Raw genomic sequence first — 13,435 nt, 5'->3', positions numbered from 1 at the left:
TGTTGCAAGATTGTCCATGTCTTCTCTTACAAAACAGCTATTTTATTGTAGTAAACTCCATATGTAGTTAATTTTTTATGATTTAATGATTTTTTAGTGTAAAACATGTTGAATATTAGAGGGCAGGCAGTCAATTCCTTAAATTATGAGCTGTGTCCTCACAAAAGCTGTTTATTCAGCACACAGAAGCAACTCCTCCATTGACATCCATTAAAAAAATGGCCTGTGCTCTGCTCGCCAGTGTACTGCTGCGTTTTGCCATTCTAAGCTAAACTTGTAGGCTCCCCTTGATAAAAGGGCTGTGAGGAGGTGTATTTAAATTGTATTAAATGCCTTAAAAACTGTTGCAGGATGGCCAGAGACAAAGACAAAACCAATAATACATGAGAGCTTTAGGGTGTTTTCACACTTGTAGTTCGGTTCTCTTGGTCTTCTTGGTTCAGACCAAAAATGAAAGTTATACATTTAGTCCTGGTTCGTGTAGCGTTCACAATTCCATTTTTATCAACAAACCTAACGATACAAAACCAAAGGCATCAGGAAAAAGTCGCATCCTGATTGGACAGCTTTCATGACGTATATTTTTTGGCGGAACTTACAGAACATCCAAAACAATGCTGGTGAAATGCACTCGTTGGATGTATATATGTACAGTATATATGGTGGTATTTTTACCAGCTGAGAACAAACGAAGAGCCAATAAAATGTGTAAAGGAGTCAAAACAACACCAGGATTTCCTCCGTTGCACACAAACGAAGATATGCTGTAAGGACGGCTGACGGGCGGTTCCGACACCTGTACCGAACTGTAATGGGAAGCATAGCTCCTATGATGAGAAGAACCGGGTATGCTTGAGGTCAGTATTAGGCAAATTTTTTCCTGTTTTTGGTCCGTTTAGGCATCCTTGTTCCATGTTGCGTTCATATACCAATTGTACCACACGAGTTCGTCTGGAAGCGGAATGAGACCCACTTTTCAGGCGGTCTCGGTTCGCTTGTTTAGTGCACACCAAGGTTCGGGTGACAGCGTTCACACTTGTGAACAGAGCACTAATAGAGCAATCGCACCAGAGTTCGTTTTAATCGAAACAAACCTGCCAAGTGTGAACACACCCTTATTGAGTTTTACAGAGATGAATTTAGCACAGCCGGGTCTATATCAAAGACAACTTAGTGGTTGCAAACACAGACTTTTCTAGCCATGAGACACCTGCAGAGGATAAGCGAACCTAACAAAGAACATTCTAGAAACTTAGATGACAGTATAACAGGGGTTGATAGGGGTTCTCTTCACATGCAAATGATATTGCTGCATCATTGATTCCATCCTCTTTAAAAACTATTTTGTGCTCTAGTACCAGTAATTGAATTGGTTTTGGTAACTGCAGCGGCTCCAGACATGTGATCAAAAGCTCATATTTGATTTGTCAGGGCATTTTATCAGCCAGCAAAGAAAAAGAAATCGACACACAGTAAATTTTCAATGCAAATATTCGCTCCAGGTGTGAATTGGCTTCATAGGAATCGGTTTGATTTATAATGTTAATAATTTTTCTATTTTTGAGTATTATTCAAACTTCCAACGATATATAACATATAACAAAGGCAACCCGAGTAAACAAAAAATATAGTTTTCAAATATATATATAAATATATGTGGCAGGGCAGATGGCGGGGCCGGGTTGTGATCCTACACACCCGCTCCCGTATTAGGCTAATTATGCCTCCGTGAGGGATAAAGGTCGACTGCAGAGGATCGTGCGGGAGAGAGAGATCGTTTACGGACATGTCTGTCATGTGTGTGTTTGTGTCTTCTGTTTTAGTTTATCATTAAACTATTATTTATATTGAAAAGCCGGTTTTCGCCTCCTCCTTTCCATTGATCCTTTTACAATATATTTTTTATTGAAGTAAAAAAAGTTATCCCTTAAACTTGATAGCTGGTTGTGCCACCTTTAGCAGCAACAACTGCAACCAAACACTTCTGATAACTGGAGATCGGCCTTTCACAACACTGTGGGGGAATTAAGGCCCACTCTTCTTTGCCGAACTGCTTTAGTTCAGCCACACATTGGAGGGTTTTCGAGCATGAACCGCCCATTTAAGGTCTTGCCACGGCATCTCAATCGGGTTCAAGTCAGGACTTTGACTAGGCCACTCTAAAATTTTAATTTAGCTTATTTTGAGACATTCAGAGGTGGACTTACTCCTATGATTTGGATCATTGTGTTATGTATAATCCAGTTGAGTTTGAGCATCAACTCACAGACTGATGACTGGACGTTCTCTTTAGGATTTTCTGTTAGAAAGCAGAATTCATGTTTCCCTCAATTATTGCAAGTCGCCCTGCCCCGACACAGCAAAGCATCCACACACCATCACACTACCACCACCATGCTTGACCGTAGGCATAATTGCACTATTTGTACAACTCTGTGTTTGATTTATGCCAGATATAACGGGACTCCTGTCTTCCAAATAGTTCCACTTTCAACTCCAGTCTACAGAACATTCTCCCAAAAGGTTTGAGGATCATCAAGGTGTGTTTGGCAAAAATTCAGATGAGTCTTAATGTTCTTCTGGGTTAGCAGTGGTTTTCCCCACGCTAATCTTTTTTGGCCAGTTTCTTTCTGATAGTGGAGTCATGAACAGTGACCTTATTGATGCGAGGGAGGCCTGCAGTTCCTTGGATGTTGTCCTTGGATTTTTTGTGACTTCCTGGATGAGTTGTTGTTGTGCTCTTGGAGGAATTTTAGAAGGTCGGCCACTTCTGGGAAGGTTCACTCCTGTGCCAAGTTTTCCCCAATTGGAGATAATGGCTCTCACTGTGGTTCTTGGGAGTCCCAGAGCCTTTGAAATAGCTTTGTAATCCTTCCCAGACTGATGTATTTCAATCACCTTCTTCCTCATAATTTCTGGAGACCTTTTGGCCAACTTGATGCTGTTGAAAAAATTCTATTTAGGTGTTGATTTGATTGAACAGGGCTGGCAGTAATCTGGCCTGAGTGTGTCTAGTCCAGCTGAATATCATTATGAATGCAGTTTCATAGATTTGGGGATTTAGGCAAATACTTTCTCACAGTCCCAGTTGGTATTGGATAACTTTTACTTCAATAAATGATAACATTATTTAAAAGCTGTTTTTGTGTTTACTCAGATTGTCTTTGTTTTATGTTGGATTTTGTTTTAATTTTTGACACAATCAAGTGTGGCATATACACAAAAACAGAAGAAATCATGATGGGGGCAAATACTTTTTCACAACACTGTACATGGAGAGGGTTCACACATGTTAGATCACATGACCAGTGAACACTACTCACTCAATCTCAGTAACTCTCCTGCTATTGGACACTTTCACTCATTGATTAAAGTAATCATGACTGACTGTGAATACTACATTTCTACAATGACATCTGAAACTAAAACTATTGATTATTTAAATGATGCTGCACACAAAGACAAAAGTTACTGAGTGCACCTTTACATGACAAAAAGTTAATTTGAGACTACAGAAGTTGTTCCTGTCTCTACAGTAATGAGTGATAAGTATACAAGCCCATACAAACCTTAATTCCCTTCAGGAGGGTTTCTCGGGACAGGAGACAACAATGACAGATGACAAATTGGTTTCATCTAGCTTGGCACAGACAAACCAACAGTCAGTTGGCTGTGATACATTTCTGCTGTCAGTAACAATGACCCAGCCACTAACCTAGCAGGGTTAAGTTAAAAACTACTCAACACTATGAAAATAACAGACTCAACCCAGCATCCGGGGTTAAATTATAACCCAGCATTTTTTGAGCCTTTATCAGTATTTTATTTAGTTTACTCTTATATTGGCTTTAACAAACTCAATAGTTCAACTCTGCTATAGAGGAGAAAATGCAGTAATAATGTTTATTTTATTTTTTACCATATTTGCTGACTAGTAATCTGGGGGAAGAGCATCATCTATGATGGTATCATTGTCTATGGTGGTTACAGTCCTGGTACTTGAAAAAAAGAAAAAAAGAATTTAAACTTCAGCAGTAACCTTCGCAAATGAAATGATAAAAAGTCTCAACAAGAAAAAAATCTGGCACTATATCGTGATCCAGTACTTCTGGTGAAACACTGATTAAACGGGGGGTCCATCCTGCTCCATGTTTCTCAACAAGAGCTCTCTGTAAAGTCTTCAGACATTCGTTTTGTGTCTCAGCTGCCTCCTACTTTGAGCAATGTGAGTTTGTGCTTTATACCCAGCTGTTTCATTGCAGTATTAAAAGTTTTGACAGTGAAATGTGTCCCATGAACATTATCAGTCTAGTTTGGATATTTCACAGGGAGTGGAGGACTTCCTGCAACAGTGTTTTAGCAACCAGTACAGCCACTGCAGTCATTCATCGCAATACCCACTGGGAAAACAAATCGAGCATCACAAGAACACAATGATGACCATGACTAATAGACTAAATATAAAGAGTGCAGAACATCACTCATGCTGAATATGTTTCCAGATGTGCCATAGTCCTGACTGCACGTCCTGTGAGGCGATCTACATTTTACTACGTGAGGATTTATCTGCAGGCAGAGGAGGCACTGTACTGTAATGTTCTGATATCATGTCTGACCAGTATCAAGTCCAACACATATAGAATTTAAGTTCAATCATGACAACTCTAAAGGTGTTATAATGGATATGACTTATTCTGCACAATTAGTTTACTTCTACATTAATCCAGATACATTTAAAAACAGCGTTTTCGTTTCAAAACGCTCTCCGTCCACACTAGCATTTTCAAGCATTTTCCAAAAGTTGCTCGTCCACACTGAAACGTATGAAAACGCTTAAATAATGTTACTGCACATGCGGAAAATCTAAAAGCTGCATGTACGGTCTGAAACGCAATTGACGTTGTGTTCCGTCGCCGGACACCAATTCCGAGTAATCTTCCCTTCTCCTTGTGTACATGGTTGTACATAGTAACATTTATTTTTTTTAAGTGAGTATCAACAGCGGCGCTATAACATGAGCAACCATCGTTTTGGCTGGATAGATCACATGACTGCGTCACATGACAACAAATACATCATTTTCAGATATGTCTGTTTTCACAGTCCACACTACAACACGCAAACAGCATTTTCAAATGTATCCACTTTGGAGTGCGTTTTCAAAAAGCTCAGTTTCAAGACTCAGACTGGAAGTCTCAGTGTGGACGGAAGGCCAAAACTGAGAGAAAAAATTAGTTGGACAAGGCATTAGACACACAGGTGCTGCTGGGGAGGAGGAGGGATTTTAGAGAAAAATACACTCGTAGTCAGGCCCGTCGTCAGAGGGGGTCAAAGGATACAGATGACCCCAGGACCAAGGCCCAGGGGGGCCCATGCAAAGGTCTATAGTTGACCCTTAATTGGATCAAGTACAACAATTTACTTACTGAAATATGAAACACTTCAAACCTTAAGCACCATCTCCGTGAGCACCATCCCATGGAATTTGCGGAGATGAATGTATGTGGAAATACAGTACCCGGGATAATAAATTATAGCCCGTTTCATAGAAACACAAGATTCAATGTGGTTTTACATGATTTGTAATGACTAGTTAGGCTAAATTTATGTTTTTGCTTTCTGTCACATTCACAAATGCAGCAAACAGATTTAAAACCTCGTTCAACATTACGATGTGCCAACTGTCTGTTCTTTTGTCTAAGCGCAACAGCAGGACAATGTGTTTGATAATACTAATAATATGTTTTATTTGTAAAACATTGTACTAAATAGGGGTTATAAAATGCATGGCTTTTGGTGTTCAGGAAATTGACATTGACCATATGAATGCAATATATTGACAGTGAAACTGTGGCAGAAATTGTCAGTATTGGACAAAATGCCAATAAATAAACTGCACATGAATAATATATATTCAGTATTGTAGAATTGAACTAAATCACAAATGCAACAAATTACTGAATCATGCAAATGCATATTTGAAGTGTTAATCTGGGCAATAATCATTACAAATGATTACAATTAAATTGAATAAATAATAAAATAACAATAACAAAATAATTTTAGTTATAATCATCTGACAACTGTACGTTTCTTTTTTACCTTGTCAGATTAAGAGAGTGTCCTGATGTTCAAGATCAAAAGTTAAAGGATTAAAATAAAGTTCAAGAATTGGTTATATATTCTTCACAGCCATTGGATACAATTATTTTATTGACATTTTAGATTTGTTTCCAGTAAGATAGTTTATATAGTGAGTTTGCTGTTGGAAACATTACTGCTGCTACTCATTAAGAGAAAGACAACGTTCTTTAATAGAATATTATTTTTTTGTATCCAGGCTGGCAATGAGCACGTACAAGCACTCCGCACAGTTTAACCCCCCCAAGTGGGTGAAAGTCTTGTGTGCAGTTCCGAGCAACATAGCAGTCATGACAGTGACGAGACATATACCAATTACAGTAAACAACATATTTACACAACACAATTTACATATCAAATGTACAGTAAACAATACCCACAATATAGAATACACATACAATAGAAATATTTTTTTTATATAATGTAGTTGTATTGTGGAGAATATAATTATGACAGTGAAGCTGCTGACTCTCTCCACCGGTGCTCCATTAATGGTGATGGGGCTGTGTTCTTTATCTTTCCTCCTGAAGTCCACCACAAGATCCTTGGTCTTACTGACGTTGAGGGATAGGTTGTGCTCTTGACACCAGCGTGTTAGAGTGTGCACCTCCTCTCTGTAGGCTCTTTCATCATTGTCAGTGATCAGACCTACCACCTTCGTATCGTCAGCAAACTTAATGATGGCATTGGAGCTATGTGTTGCCACACAGTCATGCGTGTACAGGGAATACAGTAGGGGGCTGAGAACACAGCCCTTCGGGGCTCCAGTGTTGAGGTTCAGTGATGATGAGGTGTTGCTGCCCATTCTAACCACATGATGTCTGCCTGACAGGAAGTCCAGGATCCAACTGCACAGCCAGCTGTTTAAGCCCAGAGCCCGGAGTTTCTCATCAAGCTTGGAGGGCACTATTGTGTTGAATGCTGAAGTCAACAAACAGCATTCTCACATATGTGTTCCTTTTTTCCAGGTGGGAGAGAGCAGTGTGTATTGTTAATGCAATGGCATCATCAGTGGAGCGGTTGTTGCTGTAGGCAAACTGCAATGGGTCCAGTGAGATGGGCAGCACAGAGCAGATGTAATCTCTGATTAACCTCTCAAAGCATTTGCTGATGATGGGGGTCAGAGCAACAGGACGCCAGTCATTTAAGCAAGTGATTTTTGATTGGTTTTGTACAGGCACAATGGTGGATGTTTTGAAGCATTATTAGTGTTAGGGGTAAGGTTTAGGGATCTAATATATATATATATATATATATATATATATATATATATATATATATATATATATATATATATAAATGTACAAATACTTTAACTGGTATAAATATGTTACAAATAATTTATACAAATATATTCATAATGCATTCATAAATATTTAACATTTCAAAAGCTGTAAATACATACAAATGTTTAAGTTTGTATGTATTAGGCTAGCAACCACTATACCATGTGTTCTTCTCTGTAAATTCAAATAATTGAATGAACTATTATGCCTGCCTTTTCCAAACACTGAGCAGACCCAATGCTTTCCTAATGAAGCAGAAAAGAAAATAATATAAGCAATGAATAACAGAAAAATAAAAAGAGCATCTTTTTCATTAAGAAGGTTACCAGATTAAAGAAATATAGAACACAAAAAATAAGAGGGTACATTCACTACCTCTGACAGATCCAAGATCATTTGATGAACATCCTGTAGAGTCTCCAGCTGAATTTCACAAGAGATCTCATAAGTGCCAAGACACCAAAGTCTGTAATCAAATGTCAGAAATCTCAATATGAACTCAAACATTTCTCATCTACAGCAAATGTAATGCTTTATACTTTATATTAACAATGTCCTTATTTAAAGTTGCTGACTAACCCACCTGGAGTTGCAAGTACGAATCAAGGGCTTGCTGAGTGACTCCAGTCAGGTCTCCTAAGCAACCAAATTGGCCTGGTTGCTAGGGTGGGTAGAGTAATGTTACACTATAATGTGGTTCACTCTCAGTGGGCATGTTGTGAGTTGTGCGTGGATGCAATGAAGAATAGCGCGAAGCCTCCACACGTGCTATGTCTCCACGCTCAACATGCCACGTGATAAGATGCATGGATTGCGAAAGCAACTGAGATTCGTCCTTCGCCACCCGGATTGATCTGAGTCACTATGCCACCAGGAGGATTTACAGCGCATTGTGAATTGGGCATTACAAACCAGGCACAAACAAAACAAACAAAACAAAAAATATGTAGTTATTTATGTGTATTTTATTTTGACTTACAGTGAGACAAAAGTTGAGGCAAAGTTGATACTATGAAATTATGAAAGAGCAATCTCTGCGCAATAACATTTTATTCTCTTAAGTTTTCTGTGGAACCTTTAAATGGCAGAGGCTTCTGATTCCTCCATTCTGCAGTTCCCTCAGCTGCTGACTTTCTGTGTGTGGAAAGATGGAATAACAACTGTAATACATACAATTAAAGATATTACATCTATGAAAATGGTATATTTAACCAGGGGTGGTAGTAGTGTCAAAGTTAAAGGTGAGGAGACTGGAAACAAGAAGGAATAATCCAAGAACTTGTGTATTACTGGGAAAAGAATCAGCATTTGCATCCAAGCTACATTATGTGGTAACACTTTACGATAAGGTTCCATTTGTTGACATTAATTAACAACATTAGTTAACATTAGTTAACAATGAACAATACTTATTAACCCTTGTGCGACCCTCTGGACATTTTTGTCTTTTCGATAATTTTGGCTGTGTTAATGCCAACGGTATACATTTTGCCAAAGGTGTGTAATTTTTGGGGAATTTTGATATTTCAACCTCAGTTCCTATAATGCATCTATAATACACTGTATACACACAATAGTTAGACTCGGGACCTTCAGGACAAAAATGTCCCCATTGAAACCCATTAAACTGCTATAATTGATCCCAATGCCATTAAAGCGTAAAATCATGAATTCAGTGATATTATACTTTAATTCCAAGCGCTGGTTTCAAACTTTAAAATGTTTTATATTTTCCACCAGATGGTGCCATTTTTCTCATGTTTAGCCTATGGAGCAAATACATGCTTTTCCCCTATTTTCTGTTTGCTGTATTATAGAGCATTTCAGGACAACAGAATAAATGATGCAGCTAAAATTATGTGGTGTGCTGGTGTGGATGTCAGAGTGTTTTTTGTTTGTCTGTATTGATAAATGTGTGTGTGTGTGTGTGTGTGTGTGTGTAAAAACAACAGTGGCATTAAATAAACAAACTGGCATATAAAGGGTTAAAATCCTGAAAATGAATTAATATTCAGTAGTTTCAGGACTGATGTTGGTTAAAATCAATTAACTCATTGAAAGTTTAAAATTATATTAATATATAATATTATTATGGCAATTTTTGACGCAGGCATTTTTGTCCTCTAAGGACCTCTGAGTTACCTTTTAAATTGATGCACAAGGGTTAAGCATTTTATTAATATTAGTTTATGTTACTTTCAACATGTACTAATACATATTTAAAGATTGTTTAGTTAATGCACTATGAACAAACAATGAAAATTGTATTTTTATTAACTAACATTAACAAAGATTAATAAATGATTGTGGCAGCGGGGGCGTTGTCAAGCGCCCGTCTGGGAGAGAAAAGCGGTAAGGGTGCTTACACCTGAGCTAAATTATGTCTAACACCTGTCTCTAATTTCAGTGAGCACAGGGAGAGCGGCATAAAAAGCAGCCAGAGGGCCTCTACCGGGAGAGAGAGACAGAGAGATATGTGTGTAGCTGAAGGCTCAGTGCCGTATTGTGTATATGTATATTGCTGAAGCTGTCTGTACTACATTGTGGAAACATTAAAAGTGACTGACCTGAACTGCCTTGTGAGAAGTTCTCTTACACTGGTGCCGAAAGCCGGGAAAACGTTATCCCAGTCATGGAAGGTAATTGCCCCATAGAGTCCTACCAGCTGGCGGAGGTCCTCCAGTCCCTCGTTGTGATGCATCAGAGCCACCAACAGTCCCTGCTTGAGCTCCGGCAGGACAAGGATCGTCGGTTATTTGAGATCATGCGGGCTCAAGCAGAGGATCGGCTTGCGAGCCGGAGTCTTCTCGGCCAGGAGGCCGATCCAGCCCCAGCCGCGACCCCGGACCCCCGCGCCTCTTTGCCCCCACCTGCATTACAGAAGATGGGGGTGGTGGATGATCCAGAAGTGTTCCTCGACCTCTTTGAGCGCACCGCCGAGATTTGGGGCTGGCCGCACGACCAATGGGCAGCTCGCCTTGTTCCTCTGTTGTCCAGGGAAGTCCAACTCGCGGCTCAACAATTGCCGGCAACAAGCCTCCTGGACTATGCTGACCTCAAGAGAGCCATCCTGCAACGGGTTGGTCGGAGCCCAGAAGAGAACCGGCAACTCTTCTGGGCTATGAAGCTGGAGAAGACCGACCGCCCATTCGCTTTTGCCCAACGGGTCCGGGATGCCTGCCAGAGGTGGCTGCTAGTGGGGGACCATGACGTTGAGGGACTCATCGACCAGGTAGTGCTGGAACAGTTCATCCAACGCCTGCCCAGGAAATCGGCGGAGTGGGTCCAGTGCCACCGCCCGGCGTCGCTGGAGGCTGCTGTCCGGCTCGCGGAGGACCACATGGTGGCGATCCCGAGGGCGGAGGAGCCCTCTCTCTCTCTCCCCTTCCCCCTTCCCCTGTATTTTCCCCTGGGGAAAAACATAGAATGGAGGCAGCGGTTAGTTCCCGCCTCACTCATCCGCTGATTTTGGGGACCGATTGGCCGGGCTTTAGAAATGTATTAGAGGGAGTTTGCGCGGATGGGTCCTGCACTAAAATAAGGAGATGTGCGATGCTTTTGCAGGGGAGGCGGAGCCGGGGCCGTCCTCGACAGCTTCAAGTCGGAATGACGAGGGAGGGGGCGGGGTTACCACCCCTCCTCTCAGGGAATTCCCTAAGGGGGATTTCCCTTTGGAGAAGTCGAGGGACAAACCCTTAAGCACGCCTTTGACCAAGTGAGAGTAATCGATGGTCAAAAACTCCAGCTGGGCATCGCCATTTCATACCCTTATTTTACCATTATAAATGACCGGTTATATAGAGTGATGCAGGACGCTCAAACAAAGGAAAATGTAACACAGCTGTTAATTCCACGGAGCCGCTGGGAAATGGTTTTCCAGGCGGCTCACTATAATCCCATGGCGGGTCACCTAGGAGAAAGGAAGACACTGCTCCATCTAATAGCCCGTTTCTATTGGCCGGGCATTGGCGGCGACGTCCGCAGGTGGTGTGCGGCGCGCAAAAGCGCCATTGCGCCCCCTTCCACTGATCGAGGTCCCCTTTGAGAGAATTGGAATGGACCTCGTCGGGCCATTAGAACGGACCGCACGCGGACATCGCTTTGTATTAGTCCTGGTGGATTATGCAACGCGATATCCGGAAGCAGTGCCTCTAAGCAACATCTCAGCACGTAGTGTTGCAGGGGCACTCTTCAAGATAATCTCCCGGGTGGGGATTCCAAAAGAAATCCTCACCGATCAGGGCACAACGTTTATGTCACGTACACTTCGCGAACTTTATGAACTGTTGGGCATTAAGTCGATTCGCACTAGCGTGTACCATCCGCAGACCGATGGCCTAGTGGAGCGATTTAATAAAACGCTCAAAAATATGATTCGTAAGTTCGTACACGAAGACGCTAGGAATTGGGATAAGTGGCTCGACCCCCTGTTATTCGCAGTACGAGAGGTCCCGCAAGCCTCCACTGGCTACTCACCATTCGAGCTGCTGTATGGGCGGCGCCCGCGCAGAGTGCTTGACGTCATCCGCGAAGCCTGGGAGGAGGGACCTTCGAATAGTAAGAATGAAATTCAGTACGTTCTTGATCTTCGAGCAAAACTCCACACACTGGGGCATTTAACACAGGAGAATTTGCTCCATGCTCAAGAACGCCAACGCCGGCTGTATGACAGGGGTACTCGGCTAAGGGAATTTGCACCGGGAGATAAGGTACTCGTATTGCTCCCAACATCGAGCTCTAATATATCACCTCAACCTCCTGAAATTGTGGAGGGAGGAGGTCCCTGTGACGTTGGCCACGGTAGTTCCGGAGAGGGCGGAGCTCTTCGGAGCTCGGACCGGAGGTAAATATAAAGCATAATCATAGCACCCCGGTTACTTGCGGAGTCCACCTCTCACCGTGTCAACTCACAGAGGTTTCTGATTTACAAAAGGAGTTTGCAGATGTGTTTTCCCCTCTACCGGGCCATACAAACATCATACAGCACCAAATCGAGACCGAACCGGGCGTGGTGGTACGTTGCTGGCCCTATCGCTTACCTGAACATATTGAAAATAGTGCGGGAGGAATTGGATGCGATGCTCAATATGGGCGTAATAGAGGAATCCCACAGTGATTGGTCCAGCCCGGTTGTTCTTGTTTGCAAGAGCGATGGGTCTGTACGGTTCTGTGTGGATTACAGAAAAGTCAACGCGGTGTCTAAATTTGACGCATACCCAATGCCCCGTGTTGATGAACTGCTCGATCGGTTAGGTACTGCTCGTTTTTATTCGACCTTGGATTTAACGAAGGGTTATTGGCAGATCCCCTTGACACCAATGTCCCGTGAGAAAACCGCCTTCACTACACCGTTTGGATTACACCAATTTGTGACGCTTCCTTTCGGTTTGTTTGGGGCACCAGCCACGTTTCAGCGTCTTATGGATAGGATCCTCAGACCTCACACCGCTTACGCCGCTGCCTATTTAGATGATATTATCATTTATAGCAATGACTGGCAGCGGCACATGCAACCTCTGAGGGCCATCCTGAGATCGCTGCGGCGGGCGGGGCTCACAGCAAATCCTAAGAAGTGCGTGATTGGGCGTATGGAGGTACGGTATCTGGGGTTCCACTTGGGTCATGGCCAGGTAAATCCCCAAATTGACAAAACCGCGGCGATTGCGACTTGCCCTAAACCCAAGACCAAAAAGGGGGTGAGGCAGTTCCTGGGGCTGGCTGGCTATTATAGGAGGTTTGTACCTAATTATTCGGACGTCACCAGCCCGCTGACTGACCTCACTAAAAAGGGGGCTCCAGATCCGGTCCAATGGTCGGAGTAGTGCCAACAGGCGTTTATGCAGATTAAAGCCGCACTTTGTGGGGGGCCACTTCTTCATGCACCTGACTTCTCTCTCTCCCTTTTGTATTGCAGACGGACGCTTCAGACAGAGGGCTGGGGGCCGTACTCTCGTAGGTGGTGGAGGGGGAGGAGCGCCCGGTGCTGTACATTAGCCGTAACTCTCCTT

Source organism: Xyrauchen texanus, chromosome 36, assembly GCF_025860055.1.
Source record: "Xyrauchen texanus isolate HMW12.3.18 chromosome 36, RBS_HiC_50CHRs, whole genome shotgun sequence".
NCBI lineage: Eukaryota > Metazoa > Chordata > Actinopteri > Cypriniformes > Catostomidae > Xyrauchen > Xyrauchen texanus.
Note: the sequence above shows the minus strand (reverse complement) of the source record.